Genomic DNA, 20045 nt, shown 5'->3' with positions numbered 1-20045 from the left:
TACGGGAATAAAGACCACAGCACCAACGAGACTTCACGGCACTCTGACCTATGAATTCTTTTTTCTTTTTAGATTTATTTTCAAATCCAAATATCCATGGATGCCTACAAGACACTAATGCCCACACAAACTCTCCTCAGCTAGATTCCAGTCAACGATTTGTATAAACAGAGAAATCTGGGGGCAAGGGTTCTTCTGACCTAATAGCCCTGAGGGGTTCCCCCAAAGGTCCCAAGGCTGACCAACCAGAGATCGGCAGAGACGTTAAGTTTTTCGAACGGCATTTAACAAAAGGTGCTCCTTTGGAGAGCTGCCTTTCTTAAAGACCGAAGGACAGGAGCACACCCAAGAAAAGAGATTTAAAAATGCAGCTTCCTCTGGAAGATTTAAGGAGTAAATGGGGACTGTATTTCTTGGGCTTGGGCAGAAAGAGGGCTATTCAACACCTTTTGATTCCTACCTTACTGGAAGAAATCATCCAGTGTTTCCAGCTGTAGCTCCATCTCTCAGGCAGAGGCATGGGCTGCTCTTACTTACTGAGGAACAGAGAAGAGGCAGAAAGTGGAAGACCTCAAGAAGCAGCCCACATGAAGTGCAGATACAACGCTTATTGTATACACAACTTGCCATCTGAAATTAAGGCTGCCACTCTACCTAAAACAACACTTGGAATGGGGACCATGAACAGATTTAGAAACCAAATTAAGCCAAGACCATCCTGTAGATGGTAAACATATCAAACCAGGGGTTTGGATCATGTCACTGCTCTAGAAGTTCACTGGTCCCACCCTCTGTGACAACAGCAGACTTAGAAGCTAAAGGATGTCGAGTGTTCACCACATGCCAGGCGCATCCATCTTTAAAACAATTCTGTTAAGATACCATCGTTATCTCTCTTTTATGGATGAGGAAACAGAAGCATGAAAAAGTTGAATAATTTTCTAAAGTTCTCATGGCTTTACCAGAGGGGAGCCAGGACTGAGCGGGTGATTCCAGAGCCCATCCTGTGAGCCACCCTCCCAACGGCCTTCCCTTCTTTGTCCACCTCCCTCCTCAACCACTATCAGCAGTGATGCGCTGCACTGGACTGAAGACTCACCCCAGGGACTTTTCCAAGCCACATCCCCAGATGCTGAAAATACAGGGATCCACCCAAAACAGATGGAAATGAGGGATCCTGAAGGTGTGTGGGAAACACACAGGCACGAAAGAATACAGAAGACAGAGAGCACAGACCCTCGGGCTTACGGCTGCAGCAGGACGCCCTAGCCTCTCCTTCTGGTCCAATGGATGCACACAAAGTTGTTTGCTTTTAACATGCACTTAATGCCTTCTTAAAAAAAAAAAAAAAAAAAAAAGGAGAAGAAGGCTCGTAAGCAAATAATAAACCGGAATTATAGCCGCTGTGCTGATGCCATGTGTTATTTTGGGCTGAGGGTCCTGCTCTTTCGGATTTCTGGATCCTGATGGTAGGATGCTGAAGTCTGCTCCAGTAACACCGGCTGACTGCTGTCCCCAAAGGACCCTGAGGAAAACAAGAGGGACTCTCTCGCCGTCTTCAGCCAACAGGGGAGGCTGAACATAAATAAACTCCCACTTAACATTTTCTCCAAAAAGAATCCATTCATTATCTTTATTTCCGACACAGTATTTATGAATTTCCTTTCAGCGAGGCCCATCAGGGCAAACGTCACAACTCTGTGGTGAAATCTCATGTGCATTTCCTTCTCCTCCTAGGAAGATTAAGGCCAATGAATAAAAGAAAGGGGGACGTGGCCCCTATATTTAGCTCTCCTTACAACATCATGTCTCACGGGTATTAAAAATAGACCCAGATCACTTGAAGACATTCTGAAAAATCAAAGGCAGAATAGCTTTCCAAGAGGAAGTTTTAAATGTTTTCTGCTTTCCTTCTCGTTGACATTTTTAAGGACCAAAAGCAGTGGTGTGGGCCCCCCTCTTCCTAGGAGGCCAAGTTCATCATCCCCTCAGCTTCGGTTCTTTGTGGACTGGATTTTAAGAGAAGTCTAGGCTGGCCCTTGGCAAAAAGTGTGAAATAGTCTGTGTAGAGAAATTTTCCTCTGTTAACAACCTTTCCTCTGCCCGGAGTCCTGACACTCCCAAGGTCCCTGTCAGAGAGAAATCAGCTCAGGTCCAATTCACTGAACAAATATGTGTCATTTGTGATGTGCCAGGCAGGGCAAAGTGGACAGAGGGGAGCGGAGGATGGAACGTCCTTGTTAGAGAAAGTGCCAGGTAATTCTACGAGTAAGGAGAGCTTCCAGAGGACCACAGGCCACACCCTTCAAAGAAGAGAGGGTTGCATTCTAGTCGGAAGGTATCGGAATGGATGTCATGCTGGAGGCAGCATTCAAAACAGACAACGAGGACAGAGTAGGGATGTGGTACTCAAAAGACATGAGCCCAAGTTTGGAAGAAGATCAAGAATTAGCTTAGTGTAACGCCTCTTCTCAAAAATATATGCCGAGTAAACTCCAAGGAAAAAAAGCTTTTTAGAACCGAAGGAATTTCCAGCCGGAGAAATCATACAGAACTGAAGAATGCAGCCTCTTTCAAATCTTGCAGTTCACCAGCTGTGTAACTTTGGGCAATTCCTTCCCTTCCCTGAGACTCACTTTCCTATCTGTAAAATGGGGCTCATACACCACTGGGCTGACGAAATCATAACATGAATATGTAACGCTTGGCTCAGGGTTTGACACGTGGTTCATGGAAAAGACTCAATGAATGGATGCAGTTCACTCAAGTAGCAGCTATTTAAATTGGGTCATACTCTAATAGGCCTCTGATCACATGCAGTGCCCACTCTCTCAGCAGGAAGCCTTGATTAACATTAGATTACGGGAAGAGTACGATAGTGTGTCCGTTGATTTTGTAAATGTCTAGTTTTCAGATGACTCTGTGGCTCATACCACTTTACAAAGGGAAGAGACCCTACAGCCACCACCAGTTTCCAATGATCAAAACAAATAAGCAACCTTGGGGGGAAAAAAATCTTTCAATGGACGTTTATGTCAATCCATGGCAGTGACACTCATCACACTTTGGAATCATTCATAGAGAGTTTAGTAAAAAGTTGATGGGCATTCTCTGAGCCAAGGTAAAGGAGAAAAGAGCCTTGGAGAGGTTAGCAGTGAGGAAACAGACAAAGCAGGGGTGAAAAATCAATGTCTGTGGAATAGTGCAGTGTTTCTCAAACTCTGCTGTGCCCACAGATCCCCTGGGGCTCTGTTCAGGTGAAGACTCTGATTCAGCTGGGCTGAATCATAGCTTCCTGGGGCTATCTATGCTCTGGGTCCGTGGACCACACTTTGAATGCCAAGGGTATGATGTTTCCTCTGGGCTTAAGAAAGGACTGAGTAGGGGAACCAGGAGAGCCCCAGTGAAAGAAGGGCAACTTGGAAAAGAGTAATGTCCAAACAAGATGGCAAGAGGACCAGATGATCTGAGAGGCAGCCAAGCCAGAGATGTAAATACCGAGATGTGATGTCCAAGGGGAAGATTTTCAGAAGAGAAGAGGCCCCAGCTCGTGAAGCTCTAGTGCATTACTCACATTGGCTGTGAGTCACTCACAGCCTTTTAGAATTGTTGATGGCAAACGTTTTGGAGAGCGCCGCGATAAAGGAATGTGCTCACAGCCATTAACTACGAAGCACTAACTCATTTCAGCAGCCTGACACAAATGATGCTCCGCACTTGAGAAACAGCTATTGATCTGCGCCTTCTCTCTCATGCCTTCCAATACTCCAGATCAGCACTTCTACTCACTCCCCGCCCCACAGATGCCTCCACACACCTAGTTAGATCCTTCCCAAACCCAAAACTGTCCCCCGAGACCTCACTCTACTTTCTTCTAGATTTTTGCCTTTGAAAAAACAAGCCAAGAAAGAGGCAAACCAAAGAGAGCTCTTTGCATTTCTCCACCTACCTGCCTCCTAGGAACTTCCCAACATCTTTTATTTTCTCTACTCATTATAGACACAAAGGCAACAAATCAACTGACCCATCACTTCCCGTGTTAGAAGATAAGAAACGAAGAGGGCATGAAAAGGACAGAATATAGAATTAGCCTTTAAAGAATTAAATCAGCTTCAGGGGCAGATTGAGTAGTAATACTCTGAATACCTTCCAGTAGCAGCTTGAGTATCAAGAAGGCAAAAAGAAGCTCGTGGTCTCTCAAGTTAAGAGTAATGTGCAACTTCCCTTGTCTCCTTAATCTCAAGAAAAACTGACGAAGCATGTAGATCTTCTGTGGCAGACTGATTGCAAAGACGGATGTCCCCAGTCCTCCCCGCTCCCTGGATCCACACCCTTTACCATATGACTCTGCAGCTTCTCCCACTGAGAAGAGGAGTCTGCCTCCCTATTTTATGAGGCTAGGCTGCCTTGTCTCTTGCTCTAGGCACGATTTAATGGAAATAACAGTGTGGGTGTGTGATCTGAGCCTAGTGGCCCTTGCACACTTCTACTCACTCTCTTTTTCATCTGCCTTCAACAAGAGAACAAGCTTGGGCTAGCCTGCGACCACTTAGAGCAGAGTCAAGGTGATCCTCCGACTTGCCAGCCCCCAGCTGACCCACCAGCTGTCCCAACCATAAGAGTGAGCCCAGCTGAGAACATCTGAGCCTGCCTTAGACCAGCAGAACTACAGAGATAATCCAAAGACTTAAGAGAAGTAATAAATAGTGGTTGTCTCAAGCCACCAAATTTTGGCATGCTTTGTGATGCAGCATTAGTTGGCAAAAAAAAACAAAAAAAAAACAAAAACAAAAACCAACCCTGATGGAGCTCCCTTTGGAAAAGCCATGATAAAAAGTCTAGGTATACAAACAGTTCCAACAGGACACTGGCTTTCCTCTGACAAAAATTATTCATGAACGTAAATACATTGTAATAACATAATTGCATCATTTATAAAACAAAAAGCATACTAGGGAATTAGATAATAAAAACACATTTCCATATTAGTTTTCATTTTTCAAAGGGTTTAATCTATTCATTAACAGACTATATTAACTTGTGCAAATTTTTTTAGTTCACTAGACTTCTAATCCAGTTGGTCATTCCTTTTTTGTGTGCATTTGTCTGTGAAGGATTATGGTGAGCAGAGTTGCGAGTTGGGTACTGTAGGGGCTTTGAAGATGAATAACACATTAGTCCCTGATCAAATCACTCCTACCTAGTCGGGGTGACAAAACCACATACTCACCCTTAACACGCTGCAGGGAACATGTTACGCTCTTGATGCCATTTCTACTGCTTTAAATCTTACCCATCTTACCACGTCTAGACGAGGGGGCCCTTTCTCTTTTTTATCTTCCCTAATCCCACCCTTATTTTTTTTCCTTCCCCAACTATAAGTAACTTTCTCAACTTTCAAAACACATTCTGGGAGGTCTAGAGCAGGTTCAGGCAATAATTCAAGGAAGCCATTAAAATTTAAGGTTAAAAGGGAAGCTTTATATCAGATTGATCATGAAAAGCCTTAAATATTGGTTGCAGAGTGTGTAACTGATTCTACAGGCAATAGGGAGCCATGGAGAGCTTCTGAGAAAGGCAGTGACATAAAGAAAAGCTGTCATTCAGCAAGCAGTGTTGAGATGTCTCAGGCCCTTACTGAAGGATCATGGAAGTCCCAGGGTAATGAAGTTTCAGAAAAGATGAGATGGTCAGTTGCAGATCCTATGTAGAGGTAAACAGGATGAGAAACCCATGGGGTGTGCCAAGGAGATAGCCTGGTGACCTCGGAAAGGAAAAATTCAATAGCATACAAAAAGGGGACAGGATGGAGTAGGTAGGTGAGAAATCCAAAGTGCCAGGTCCCATCCCAGATTATTCTCGAGAAGAGGCAAGGTTGACTGATTGAGAGAATTTAAGGATGCAGGGCATTTGGGGGAAGATTACAGTCAGCCTCCCTCTGATAAATTGCTTTGGCTGGTCTAAAAGACCTAAGAAACCCTAGTCTCTCAGAAGTGCCTTATAGGCTGTTGTGGGGAGAGAGGGGAAGGGTGAGGTCCAGGGGAACACACTGAGCCAGCAGGATTCAAATTTCTTGTTCTCATTTCAACAGGCTTAATCCCATTTATCTTCCTTATGTACTGAGGTTCTGTACCAGATTTCATTTGGGAAAAATAAAAAAGGGTCCCTACTATTGATTTTAAAATAATAATAATTTGGAAACCATTAAACCAGATGATTTCCATGATCCATTCTAGCTCTAAGGTAAAAATCTATACTAATTACCTTCCAAAACTTAGAATAAGGAAAAATCAGGAGGTTAGCACCTAACACCTGTAGGTCAGGCAACAGGCCGTACACGTTCCTTAGGTCCTCTGATTTAATTCACGCCACAGATCTCTGAATGAGGAATCATTAGTTTTGCTCTGCAGAAGATGAACTGAAGCCCAGAAAGATCCAATAGCTTGCCCAAGATCTCAGTGCTAACTACAGGGCCTGGGCTCTTGACCACAGCTTTACACATTTCCATGCGCACCCAGAAGCTCCTGGGCCTCATCCTTGAATTCTCAAGAGCCCTCAGATTTGAATTTCCAGGAACACATACAGGGTGACTTTGGGCAGAAGATGCTACTAAACTTAGGGAACAGAAGGGATATATTGAGAGAAAGAGATAGGAAGCGGAAGATTGAAAGGACTGGAAAGACTTAAAAAAATAGATTAGAGCTTAGTAGAGCTGGAAGTATTGGTGAAAACAGGAATCTTGACTCTGGGGCTACAAAAAATGACACACATACACACACCACACACACACACACACACACACACACACACACACACACACACACACCCCTATCTGCAACCATAATGCCATTTCTAGAAAGGATATTTACATATCAGAAAAGTCATTCTTTACTCTAGGTTGAGATAAATACTAATTTGGAAAATCTAAACCCCTTGGTAATAATTAATTGTTAAAATACTATATCCCCAAATGAGGCCTTGGCCACCCCACTTAAAACCGCACCCCTCCCCACTCCTTATGCCCCTCTCTGCTTTATTTTTTCTCCATAGCATCTAACAGCATTTTGTAATACTATACATCTTATTCCTTTGCTTATCACCTATCTCTCTACATCAGGATATGGGTTCCTTGGGCAGGAGTGGAGAGGAGGTTTATTGTTGTTTCTGTGGTTGTTCACTCTGTATCTCTGGCACCTACCATAAAGTCTGGCTCCTAGGAGGCAGTCAGGCACTTGATAAATATTTGTCGAACAAATGAATGTGTTACTTTGTCATGATATTTATGGAATAAGCCTTTCTATCTATTCATTCCCAACCCACCTTATGGTATCTGAAACGTTAGAGTCCCCATCAATTACAAGTCTATTTAGCATTTATATGACACTTCATATTTAAAACTCACTGTTCAATTATTGATCCCTACAATCGACCTTGAAAATAGACACTAAGAAGTGGTGTAGCCCACACCTCTTTTCTTTCCTAGGCCTGCACAACAGGTGCAAGCAGTGGGGTGGGAAGGAGGAGCAAGTTCAAGGATATGGGGGAGGAGGGGAGGGGCAGGGATGTGAGGCGCGTGGAGCCCGTTGCTGAAACTCCATTCCCTGGTCTCCTTTTGCCTCCTTAGAAGTGTTGGCACAGAGCCAGAGATCCTCCCCTCCAGCTGCTGCAGGTGAGTTCAGCATCCCCACAGAGGAGGAGGAGAAGGAAGAGGCTCCAGGTGCCTAGAGAGGAGGTGAGGCGTGAGGGGAGGAGGGCCTCCCAGCAACCTTCTCCCCGCAGGGATCTCCGACTCTGCCCTCTAAACGCTCCATCCTTTCCACAGGTGGCAGTCAGACTGCATGTCTTTCCACATCACTTCTTTCCTTGCCTGGTGCTCTGCTATCTCCTGGGTCTGAATGCCAATGCCCTCACCCAGCCGTCTGGTCTACCTTACCTATCTCAACCACATGACTTAGCCTTAGGTGGGAAGCTTGATGGGCCACTTTGTGTGTGGAGATGACCCAAGTGGTAAACAAAGCACCAGTTTTAACCTAAGAGCTCAGCTCAATAAGCCCTGCTTCATTTCCCAGTATCTCAATTGCTTGGCTTTCCAGAAGAGGTTGATTTGAATATGGAATCAGATGGATGCTGTTATATTTCCTGAAATGCACACACTAAACAAACTCCTGTCTAAATCATTTAACTTAAAGCCTCAGCTCCTAACCTACCAAACCCTTCCCCAGCTCAGCAACAAGCGTCACCAACTCATCAGTAAAATACTCAATAGTTAAGAAGGACCAGGTGTTTGTAGTCAGATAGGTATTTTCTGATGAGGCAAGAAACCCAGGCAGGAACAGAACAGCCAGATCATTCTCATAAGCTTGGTACAATAACATTGGCCATTTCTGTAAAATGTCTAACATGCAAGGTGTATAAAACTTTCCTTCACATAAAAGGAGAGGGAATTAACACTTGACCAGCACACTGAGTATATCCAATGTGTCCAGCACTATGCCAGCTCGACACAGAAACCACCTTACTTCAACTTCTCAAGAACCCTATGCTATATGCTAAACATCTCATGAAGATATGTCTTCATTTGAAAAGGGGAAATTTCAAATGAATCCTAAATGTCTAATAACTCGCTTAAGGTGCCACCGTTAAAAAGTGGAAGAGTCAAGTCTGAAAACCAGGCCTAATTTTCAAGCCCATCACTTGGTCTAGCCATTATACATAAACAATTTCAATATTGCTTTATTTTCCATTGACTTTGACTTTTTGATCATTTCTTGTTTTAGGAGCTTAAGGAAGAGAACATTTAAGGCATTTAATCTTTCTTTGGTGTTACCCTGACATCACACCTCTTGCATTGCCCGAGGGAGATTACTGCAAACATTGTTTGTTACAAAACTGTTTGATCTCTGGTTATTTATCGAACACTTATTGATTGTGAATAGAGATTCCTAATTGACAGAAAGAACGGGCAAGCCAGCCCTCTTTTTTCATTGTTTTGTATATTGACTGTGTTACTGAAGCCTTCGTCTTATCCTCATGAACATTCTCTAGACATACTTGATTCAAAGACATGTTCACTGCACTGATGTTTCTAATCTTCAGTAGCTCATACATTATACACACAGCAGCTAGTAAATACATTTAAAAAATATTTTTGACACACATAAATTCACACTGCATGATACTTCATGAAAGAAACATCCAAACACCTAACTTGCTACTAGACGATTAATAAAAATGTTGTGGAAACTGCTTCCAAAGGATGGCAATTAGCTGCGATGATTAGACAAAACATGGTTTCACGTTAAATTAAACTGATATTTAAATGTAATTTTTAGCTCTGTGGTGCCAAGGTACTACATAATTCCATCACTCCTACTATTTAACAGTAATAGTAACAACCACAATAACTCAACCAAATTTTCCAAGATTATGATTTGCAATGCCCCAAAGAAGTTAATTGCGTACTTGGAAAGTGGGTTAACTTTTTCAAGCCACTTGAGATCGTTTAATGACAGCTTTTGGAAAAGTTAACTGCTTTCCAAAATGCCTCCCAGTGGAGAGAGTTCATTCATATGTATACATATATGAATACTATATATACATATATATGAAAAGTATATATGAATATATATTACATATACATATATAGTATATGTTATGTATTGACATTAAATATACATCTATCGATATTATATACATATGTATGAATATTATATATACATATGTAATACATATGTATCACAAATATCATAGCTCTGAAAAAGTGTATTAATTTACACTTAGCTAGATTAACTCTGCCCAAATAGTTTTCCTCTGTTTCTAAAACGACCTGAAATGTCAACTCATTATAAGGAAGACTATTAGCAATTCAAATATGAAGTTATTCATTACTTTAGACAAAATAAACAAACAAAACAATAAAAACCTTTAAAGATAATGGTGAGCTTTCTCTGAGGACTTTGAAAGTTCAGAAAAGTCAGTAATTTCTTCATGGGCAGAGTATATCTGCTCTGTGTGGCCTAAGTTGAACTAAAATCTCTGACTAAGGGAGACCCAATTCCAAAGTGTTCACTGTCCACCAGGGGCTACAAGCAAATCCAGCAGAACTAGCGTAAGGCAAAGGAGAAGGGGAGGGACTGTGGCGGAAGGAAGAGGGCCTGCCCTGTTTAAAGCAGTTGCAACTTCATAGATCTAGGCAAATACTGCCATGGAGGAAATGTGGACCCAGAATTTATACATCTTTCCATTTTTTGGGGAGGCCCAAAATCTGAGTTTTTTTTTATTTTTGGAAATTTCATGATTTTTTAAAACACAATGTGCACCCAACAAAATATGACCACAGGCTGGATTTGACCTGTAAGCCTCAAGGTTGCCCTTCTGCCCTAAGTGGTTTCTGACTTCAAGTCTAGGTTAGCAGGTAGGCCATTTATAGACATACCCCTGGAAGCTATTTATGTCATTATGTCTTGGAAATGTAGCCAGGTACAGGGCTATCTGCTTCCAAGGTGGGGGGGGGGGGGGGGAGGAAGAGACCACATCAGTGCCATGACCATTCATCCCTGTGAATGTGGCGGATGGTTTCTGTTTCTTCTCTAGGTTTTTGCTGTACTGATCCTGCCTTGGATGCATCCCTTGGAGTCATCGCAACATAATTTCAATAGCAATCTCATCAAAACCAGCCACCCAATTCATCCACAAGTTCAGACGCACTCATTACCAAGTGAGGCGAAAGAACACCCAGACCCCTCTCTTGCCCCATCACCGCCCCGTCCTTAACCAGAGACCACTCACCCAGACGTGTGTCCCTGGCGGCCACAGGAAGCTGGGGCAAGAGAAGCTGTCAAAAATAACTCCTGAGAGAATCATGGACATTTTTTCCAATGAGAAAGTTGCAGAATGGGCCATTATGTTTAATATGGGTGTTAATAATATATAAAATGCTCAAATCCCATCTTATTTCAGAAAGCTTTTCTTGCTCTCCCACTTCTGAACTCCCAGGCCAATTCCTATTTTCTACCTTGAGTTACAGTTATTTAAGTATGTGTTTAATTTCCAAAATACAGCAGGGTTCCTTTTAGAGCAGAATCCATCTCTGGCTTAGTCCTCTGCCCCACAAAGCAGTTAATACGTACCTAGTATGTAGTAGCTATTCCTCTAATATTTGGTAGATCAGTAGGTGGGCAGATGGATGGATGAATGGAAGGAAAGAGGAAGGATAGATGAGAAAATCTCTGCCGTGGCCTTGGGAGCAAGATCACAAATGTCACTTGTAGAAATATTTACTGAGCAAAACCAACAGACAAGATCTTATAGATTGTTTTGTGGCTAAAAAGGCAGATAACAAAAACTGGGTATTCATTATCCAATAGCCATATCCCCACTTTTTCCTTGCCAAGAGTACCCTTTGTCTTAGGGGGCAGGGATCCCTTCCATGCCATAGTCCAACCCTAGTAGTTTTATTGCTCATCAGTCATTTGTTTGGGGGAAGAGAGGGACAAGTGGACCAGTTCTGATCAATTAAACTTAAGAAGAACCCTGCAGAGTTTGAGGGAGGAGATTCCTCTCTATGGGAAAAAGGAAAAGATACAATTTATAAGACTTTTGCCACTGCCTTTCCCTTTCTGCTTGCAACACAGCATAAGGATGTGATACTTTGAGCTGTGGCAGCTATCTTGAGACCATGTGGCAATAGGCATAGAGAGAAAAAGCTAAGAACATCAGAGAAGAGGGATGGAAAGAACCTGGATTCTTAATAACACTGCTGAGCTAATAAACAAACCTGAGACTACCTAGCTCTCCTGTAAAGTAAATAATAGATGTACTTAATGTCGTAAACAACTATTAGTTGGATTTTCTGAATCTTACAGTGGAAATTATTCCTAACTGATACAGCCTTTCACTCAAAGACAGATGACTATAAACAACCACAGCCAGGATGATAATGGAGGAGAGAAATTAGTGGCTGGGTCTGAATGACTTCCACTACCCCCACCCTGCAGCAAGGTGAAGTCTTGGGGGGGAAAAGCAGAATTTTAACTGCAGTCATCCAGCGCCTCCGTGCTCCATCTCATCAGGCAACCACACGCTCCAAATGAGTTTCATTCCTGAGACTGACAACTCAGGGACTCATTCCTTTGTTCCCATTTGCCTCAAATCACAGTCCTCCTGCATCCCTCCTGGACAATATTTACGCAGGCTTGAATAGATGGCTCACATTAGAACAAACGGAACTTCCTAAATTGGGCAATTTGTGACTCTGCACCTCAAGTTTCACTCATCCCTGATTTGAAATGCACTAAAAGCACATTATTACTGTTTAAGATGCAAACTACTGCCCTGAAAAATACCGCTTTTTACCTGAGGTGAAACTAGTTATAAATTAATGGCTGGGCGAGGGTGAGGTTCGTGGGGAAATAGAAATTCCTTAGAACCATGGGTAGGCCATTCTGCTAATATGATGAGGCTATCCTTGCTAGCGGATTAATTACTCTTTTCCTCTAACTTAATTTATTTCATACTTTAAGAAACCAAAATGTCCAGTAGCCACTATGCTTGTGACAAAGAAACACAATAAAAGCAATTTCTCCAGTACAAAAAATAAAGCGTTCCCGGTAATGCATTTTTGAATCCAGCATACCTTCCCCTAATGAGGTTTCAGCATGCTATAAATAACGCTAATGAGACTTTGTCTTGCCCATGTAATATATTTCCTTGATATAGCCTTAGATTCTCCGTGTTGCATGGAAAACTAACAGCCTCAGAAAGAAATGTCGTCCAATAGCACATTAAAACCAAAAGCACAATTAAATATAAATGAATTCAGTAATTTAATTGCACAATTGTCGCTTTAAAAAATTCAGGAGAAAAGTAATGATGTCATTTTTTTAAATCGGTAAATAATAAAAGTGCTTGTGGGGATGGTACAATATTTAAATAAACATTTTTCTGGTAAAGGGTAGGTAGCAAAGACAGTCACACATGCTTAGGAAAATCCTGTGCCTTGCAAAAAAACAAAAATGGAGTATCTTGACAGATATAATTCTGCCCATGTGATTTGTGGAGACAAACATCTCAGTTTCAATCTTTTTTGCAAGTGTATCCCATATTTGGAGGGCCTTCTGGTTCTGAACAATAGCAACCAGGATTCATATTATTTCAGTGAAAACAGAACGCCAAGTGCCAGTGTACCGAAGAGGCTCTTTAACCAGCTCCCGGTGAAATTAGAACCCTAAGCTACCAGAAGCGCGATCGTTTTCATACACCAACCACGGAGCACTTTCATGCTGACCAAGTGTTAGGAAATCATTAAGGGCTATTCTTGAGTTTCCTTTTATCCAAAGACTGACCCAACACATAATCCCTTTGATTGTCCTCCCTGGTAAGATCAGAGACATGAAACTCTGTCGACAGGAAGATCTAAGGGAAGGCTTAGGGCTTCACTTTGCATTGATTTTTATTCAATTCCAATCAAGAACATATCCAAGAAATTGACTAACTCGATTCCAGCATTATGATAAGCACAGGGCTGGGGGAAGAGGCTTTTTAATTTTAAGTTAGCTATTATCTTGCATTCCAGTTACCAGAACCGACACAAGCAGATGAGAGAAAAGTCTTTATGCAGCCACCTGGGCGCATCTTCTGATGGAGCACCTGGCTGTGTCCAAATGTCCTACGCAGATCTCGTGTTGTCATTGTATTTGTGCTTGATATTTACATTAATTTGTATATATGATATCTGTTTACTTTATCACAAATAATTCTTCAACAAGTAACTAATTTAGTCATTTGCTCCTTTCTTCTTTCAACAAATATTTATCAAGTGCCCTCTCTGCTCCAGGCACAGTTCTCAACACTGGAATTAGTCATTAACAAGATAGTCACGTCCCTGCTTTCAGGAGCTGACACTAGGGCATTTGGGGTCACAGATGATCAACAAGTAAGCAAAAGATTGTTTCTAAAAGCAGTAGGTCTAGTAAGAATTGAATAAACAGAAATATGAAGGAAAATAATGCAATAAAAGCTCAAGAGTAGAGGACGGCCACTTTAGTCATGTGGTCAAGGAAGATTTTTCTGGTAGCTGATGTGTGAGTCTGATGAGGGACAGCCAGGCCATGCCAAGATCTGGGAAGGGCACTCCTGGCAGAGGGAACAGCCCAGGCAAAAGTTCAGAGGAGTGAAAAATTCCAGCAGGTCCAGAAACGTGATGAGACAGGCAAGTCGAGTATGATGGTTCCAATTTTACAAGGGGTGAAGCTACAGCCCAGAAAGGATTTTGTGAAACTCACTGGAGTCTCCAACTCAGACCTCAGACTCCCTTTCCACCTCTCCCCTATGCCACAGCCCCTCACTCTTCAGATTAAACGATTCCGTCTCCTGCTTTGGTACAGAGCTCCGAGTGGCCCTTGGGAAGCCCAGCCTTAGAACTGTACTGAATTTCCCACTGGGCTCTCTGCTGGTCTTTACAAATTAAAACAAATAAGTAACTACACAGTAAAGTTGGTAAATTGTCATCGGAAAGAAATCGTTCTAGATCCTGAAAGGATGGCGTCTGTACTGAGCAGGGGAATTACCAGAAAGCTTTTTGGAACCATAAGGTAGTAACATCCCCGTCAGTAGAGAGCTTTATACTTTTCCAAGACCAAATGGCCTGGATTTGGGTTCTGCCAATGCCTTTTCCAGCTGCGTGGCCTTGGGCTCATTCTGTGCTGCAGTTTCCTCTTTGGTAAAACAGAACGAAGAGTCAAACCAACGCTGCCAGGTTGCTGTGAGCATTAAGTGAGGGAATGCATGCGAGGTGCCAGCTAGGACAGGGCCAAATGTGGACTAATGTCCTTGGATGTTTTGTTGTTTATCAACGTTCTTTCTCTAGGAGCAAGTCCACCAAGATGAACAACAGCAACCCCTCCCCGCCAAAAAAAACCTTTTACCCTTTTTTTTTTTAACTTGTAAAGGGCCTTTTGGAAGACAGCTATTACAGGTTTAGCAACTGAGGTTGTCTCATCTCTTTGGCCTGGAAGCACCTAGTGCGCAGAGAATGCGTCTTTTTAATTAACTTTCAACAGCTCCTGGCACGCAACGGTACTGCAAAAGGAGTCCGGTGGCTCCCCTGAAAAGGACACCACCCCCTCTATAAATATCTGCCACTTGGTATGAGGATAAAATGAGATAAAAGATAAGAGCACGCAGTGGAACTAAAGTCCCTGTAGGAACAAGACCTAATTGCTATTAATAATAAATAGGCATAATAAGGAAGATCAATACGTGTTGGCTGAATTAGCCTCACGTCCGCTGCCGTTCTGGAACAGTAACCTAAAAGTTCTCAGCACTTCTTATGGCGTCATCACAAAAGTCCCCGCTCTGTGACACAAGTCGGACCTCGCGTCGAATCCTCACATCTCCCAGCACAATCTCTTTTTATGCGTCCTCTGGAATCCCTCACCGCGCGAGCAACAGCTGTGTTAGACCGACCCATCATTCATCTCGGGGCCCCTCGCCGTAACTCAAAAAGCCTGTGATCACTTGGAAACCACCTCTGATGGGAGGAGGCGGCGCGGCAGACGGAATTTACAACAAAGTCCTGCCTGCAGAAATCTTCCTGTCACCTGCAGGCCACATAAACCATTAGCATCCCAGCCATCGCGCGCGGTCAATGAGCTACACAGGCATTTCAAAACCAAGCACTTTGCCGCTATTTATGGGCCAAGTCAGGGATCCCAGCAGCTCTCTGATTCTCTTGTCATCCTGCCAGGAGAGAAGCTACAAAGAACAGCTGCGTTACCCACCCTCCTACAGTTTTAACGTTTGAAGAAAATTAAAAAGAAAAAAATCCCAAACGTTAAAAGGTGCTTCTCCCCGACGTTGGCTTCTCCTTGTGGCGTTTCTCTGGCCCTGCAAACACTTTTAGCTCCACTGCCGGCCACTGCCTTCTGCTAAAGAGGAAATTGACAACCGAATATCATTTCTGTCTAATTGTCCTACGCAGAGCTCTCACCAAAGGCAAGCCACAGTGGAATATTATTATTTTTAGAACACTCCCCGGTTTTATCATTTTAGCAACCACGTGATCTCTTAGAACCACAATGGTCCTAAATGAACCATTTTACCCCATTCCCAGAAACAGATAAATATAGACACACACACACACACACACACACACACACATATATATATATTTTAAATAAGCCTTTTACCCTTAAACAAGCTGATAAAAATACACTCAAAAGCCATATCCACATCTATTTATAAGTACCGCATATACACATGGGATGTTTAAAGTGTTGATTGGTCCTCCATAATAGTTTTTTTCATTTTTGCATAGAAAATTAAGTAAAGGTCAACACAATGAAACGTTTCTAAGTCAGTCCTGTTTATTAGGAAGTTCAGGATAATAGGCTCCAACCTGGGGGGAAAAAATGTCAATGCAATCTAAAAATAACAAAAGGCGCATGACAAATTTGTCCCCATTTTGTTCTTAATAGAAGGTATTTCTAGTGCATCGGCGAGAATGACCTAGCAGACGCATCACCTTGTACAGTCAATTTATTCCTTTATCAGGCAGTCATCGGGGAGGGATTTTGTTTTGCATTGTCTCAACATAAAATGGAATGCCAAGCCTGCTTTCCCTGATGCCATGGGGGAGGCTCTTTGTCAGAAAACCTTTCTAAAAGACGATTGATCAAAACCAAGAAGATGAGACACGGATGTGTTCCTCCTGCCGCCCCCAAGCGCGACCCCCACCGCTGCCCCCACTGCTGGGTAACAGAACCTCTCAGTCGAAGAGCTAAGAGTCAGGTCCAAAGTAGGACCCTTTTTGGCTCTCAATTCCACATCTTCACCAGAAACACTCAGAATGTTTACCCCCAATTAACTGTTGCACGAAACCTGAAAGCCCTGGGTTGAGAAGAAAAGAATGTGCCCTGTCAATTTTTTCATTTGTAAAACTAAAGGGAGGAAAGATACAGGGGCTGCTCTGTGGCCACTGAAGAAACTGTCAGGGAATCAAAGGGATATGTAGGAGGGACCCACAACGACCACCTTTTCATTTGCACTTCATTATTTTAACAAACATAAGGAAAGGCTGAAGACTGGCCCAACTTTATAACATACACACTTGGCCAAAAGCAAGCAAGCAAGCGACCGAGCGAGCGAGAAAGAGATTGATTATAAATAGCAACTGAAATTTTTGGAGGACTTTAATTTGGGTAATAGGGTGCATGTTTTCACAGGGAGAGAAAGAAAGGAAAAAATGGATGATTTTACCCATTTCTATGTATCTAGAACCAGTTCAGGAGATGTGTCCTGCCTGAGCCATCTCTGGCCCCTCCGCCTTCACTCACTATTAAACACATCCAAAATCATTCTTACACTTGTGAAAGGGCCCTGAACTTCCTCCATCGGAAACATATTCCTTGAGTCTTAAACACTTTCCTGGTCCTAAGAGTCCCCTTCTTAGGTTACAAGAATACCCGGGACAGATGCCACTGTAAGAGGCCTGAGAGCCATGTAAGTACCAGAGGAAGGCAGCTGAGAGTAGGAGAGGGGAAAAAAATCTCACAGGCACAGAAGACCTGCTATGCACCAGAAACATTGCCTCATTTCATCTTTGCAAGAAACTCTTCTGAAGTAGACATTTAACACTACCATCTGGTCCCCCCCAACCAGGCTGGCCGGCAGGGATGTAGGTAGGGGTAGCTCAGAGACAGCAGAGTCACTTCACAGACCCCAGCAGACGCAACAGAATGACATTCATAATCAAGACATAAGGATACCTGGTTCCTGTCCATTAAGTGCAATCTCTCATTTAATCTCATAAGAATTTTGAGATAAGCATTGTTCCCATTTTAAAGATGAGAAAATCAAGACCGAGAGCGTATGTAACTTGCTCAAGGACTTCTAGCTTTTAAATGGCAAAGCCAGGATTCTAACCGGGTCTGTTAGACTCGTCTGCTTTTCTGTCTCCAGCAGTAACAAGCATGAAATAATTCAGGTTGCTGGCCGTCATTTCGGCAAGCTGCCTAACCTCTCTGGTCCTCAGTTTCCTTACCTCAGTTTTTTAAAACAGAGGTAGTAATTGCTGCCAGTCAGAGTTACTGTGAGGATTCAGGGTTCCACATCTGGGCCCTCCTGTGTGCTGCGTCAGAGCCCAAGCCCCTGGGTGGCTGACGCTCACTGTCACGGGACAATGGTCAGCCCCTGCAGAGAGCCAGCTTTGGCGAAGAAAAGGCCAGTGAGAAAGAACACGGGCTTCTGGCTATTGGAATGAAATCTTCTTTCTCCATCCCTGTGTTTCAAACAAGTTAGAATACCAACTAACTCCCCCCTCGGGAACCTCTGAGCCTGATTGTGAGTCTCAGGGGTCACACCCACCGGAGTTCACCTCCAGTCGCTCCCTGCTCCTTCTCCTGATTATAATAGCTGCTTCAACGCAACTGCTAGCAACCAGGAAGACATCACTAAGGACTCAGACAGCTGCCACTGAATGAGACCAGCCGATCAAGCCAGGGACCCCGCGGGCACCACCGCAGGCACAGGAGCCATCCCTGGCAGGCCTGGGCACCCCTGATCTGCCCCCTACTCTTTCCAGACAACTCACAGGGTGACCAGAGGCGAGGAATACAGAGAAAACCACAAGCCTCATCCACAGCTCTGTATTTTAAACAGCATCTCCTCTCTGCAGCCCTACGTGGGAGGGAAACATATGGTCCTACATTCATTATACTCCTGAGTTTAGGTTTGAAACATCATATTTTCATTACAAATAAGCTTTGATGACACTGCCTATTGCAATAATTTCAACGCATGGTTAATTTTATCTGCGGCAGTGGTGACAGTGGCATACCAATTTACTGCCAGAGGAGAACAATCTGATTTTAGCATCTTAACCCTGAACTTGAGTTCCCTTTGTTCCTGAGAACCTCGTTTTAGCAAGACTCAAGACTCCAAGTGACTGGGAAGAGCACGTCACTGACGGTGACTCAAAGTGAGTGGAAAAGTTGAGGGGGGAGGAAGTGCACTGAGGAACTTTAATTCTCACGTTGGAGGGGGAGGGGAGGGGAAGGGGATGGCAGGAAGCTTGGGGCCGGTGTGTCATGTGCTTAGAACTTCAACGAGCGTGTCAAGTCTTCACAATTTGGCTGGCGACCTGGCAAGAGCAGGCCTATTTGTGAGGTTTCTTTCTGCTGCATCTGACTTTGGGCCAAGCCAGGAAGCAGCAAGAAAGGCCTCACTCATGGAGACCCTCATTCTGGGCCAGGAAGTTCAGGACAAAACTAAAATGCAGAATAATGTTGCTGATGGACGGGGTGAAGAGGAAGGTATGCTCACTTCTTAACTCCTCTTTAGGAGCCAGAATATATATATATTATATAATTTATAATTTTACATCTATAATATATATAATGACTATAACATTGATATATAATTACTAACTATATATGATAATTATATATAATTTTACATATTACATAATTACATACTATATAAAATTATACATTATACTACTTTATATTATATTATACACTGTATATGTCATTATATAAAATATATACTCATATATATTATAAATATATTTTTTCAACCAGATTGCTTCATTCTTACTTTTAGCAAGCTTCTCTGCAGCCATTTAGCTACATTTCACTTCCATTCTTCTGTCATTCAACAAACACTTACTGAGGACTTGCTAGGTACCCCAAGGCATTGAGAAAAGACAAGAGTACCAAGAATATGGTCCCTGTCCCTGAGCAACTTAGAGCTAACCTGGGACGCAGAGTGGAAGGAACCAATTACAGAGATGTGATAAGTTGTTCAGATGTACCAAGAATCCTGAAGAGGAAGTAAATGACTCCTCCTAGGGACTCGGAGAGGTCTTCAAAGAGGTGGTTAAATAGAAACTGAATCCTAAAAAATTAAGAGGAGTTAAGCAGAGTGATGCCACCAGACAGAGCAGCCCTTACAAAGGCCCAGAGGCTAAACACAGCTTAGTGCTGACATTTGAGGAACTGCAGGGACAGGAAAATCCCAGGATAACATGTCGTGCAATAATGTGAATT

This window comes from Camelus dromedarius, chromosome 1 (genome assembly GCF_036321535.1).
Source record: "Camelus dromedarius isolate mCamDro1 chromosome 1, mCamDro1.pat, whole genome shotgun sequence".
Classification (NCBI taxonomy): Eukaryota; Metazoa; Chordata; class Mammalia; order Artiodactyla; family Camelidae; genus Camelus; species Camelus dromedarius.
Note: the sequence above shows the minus strand (reverse complement) of the source record.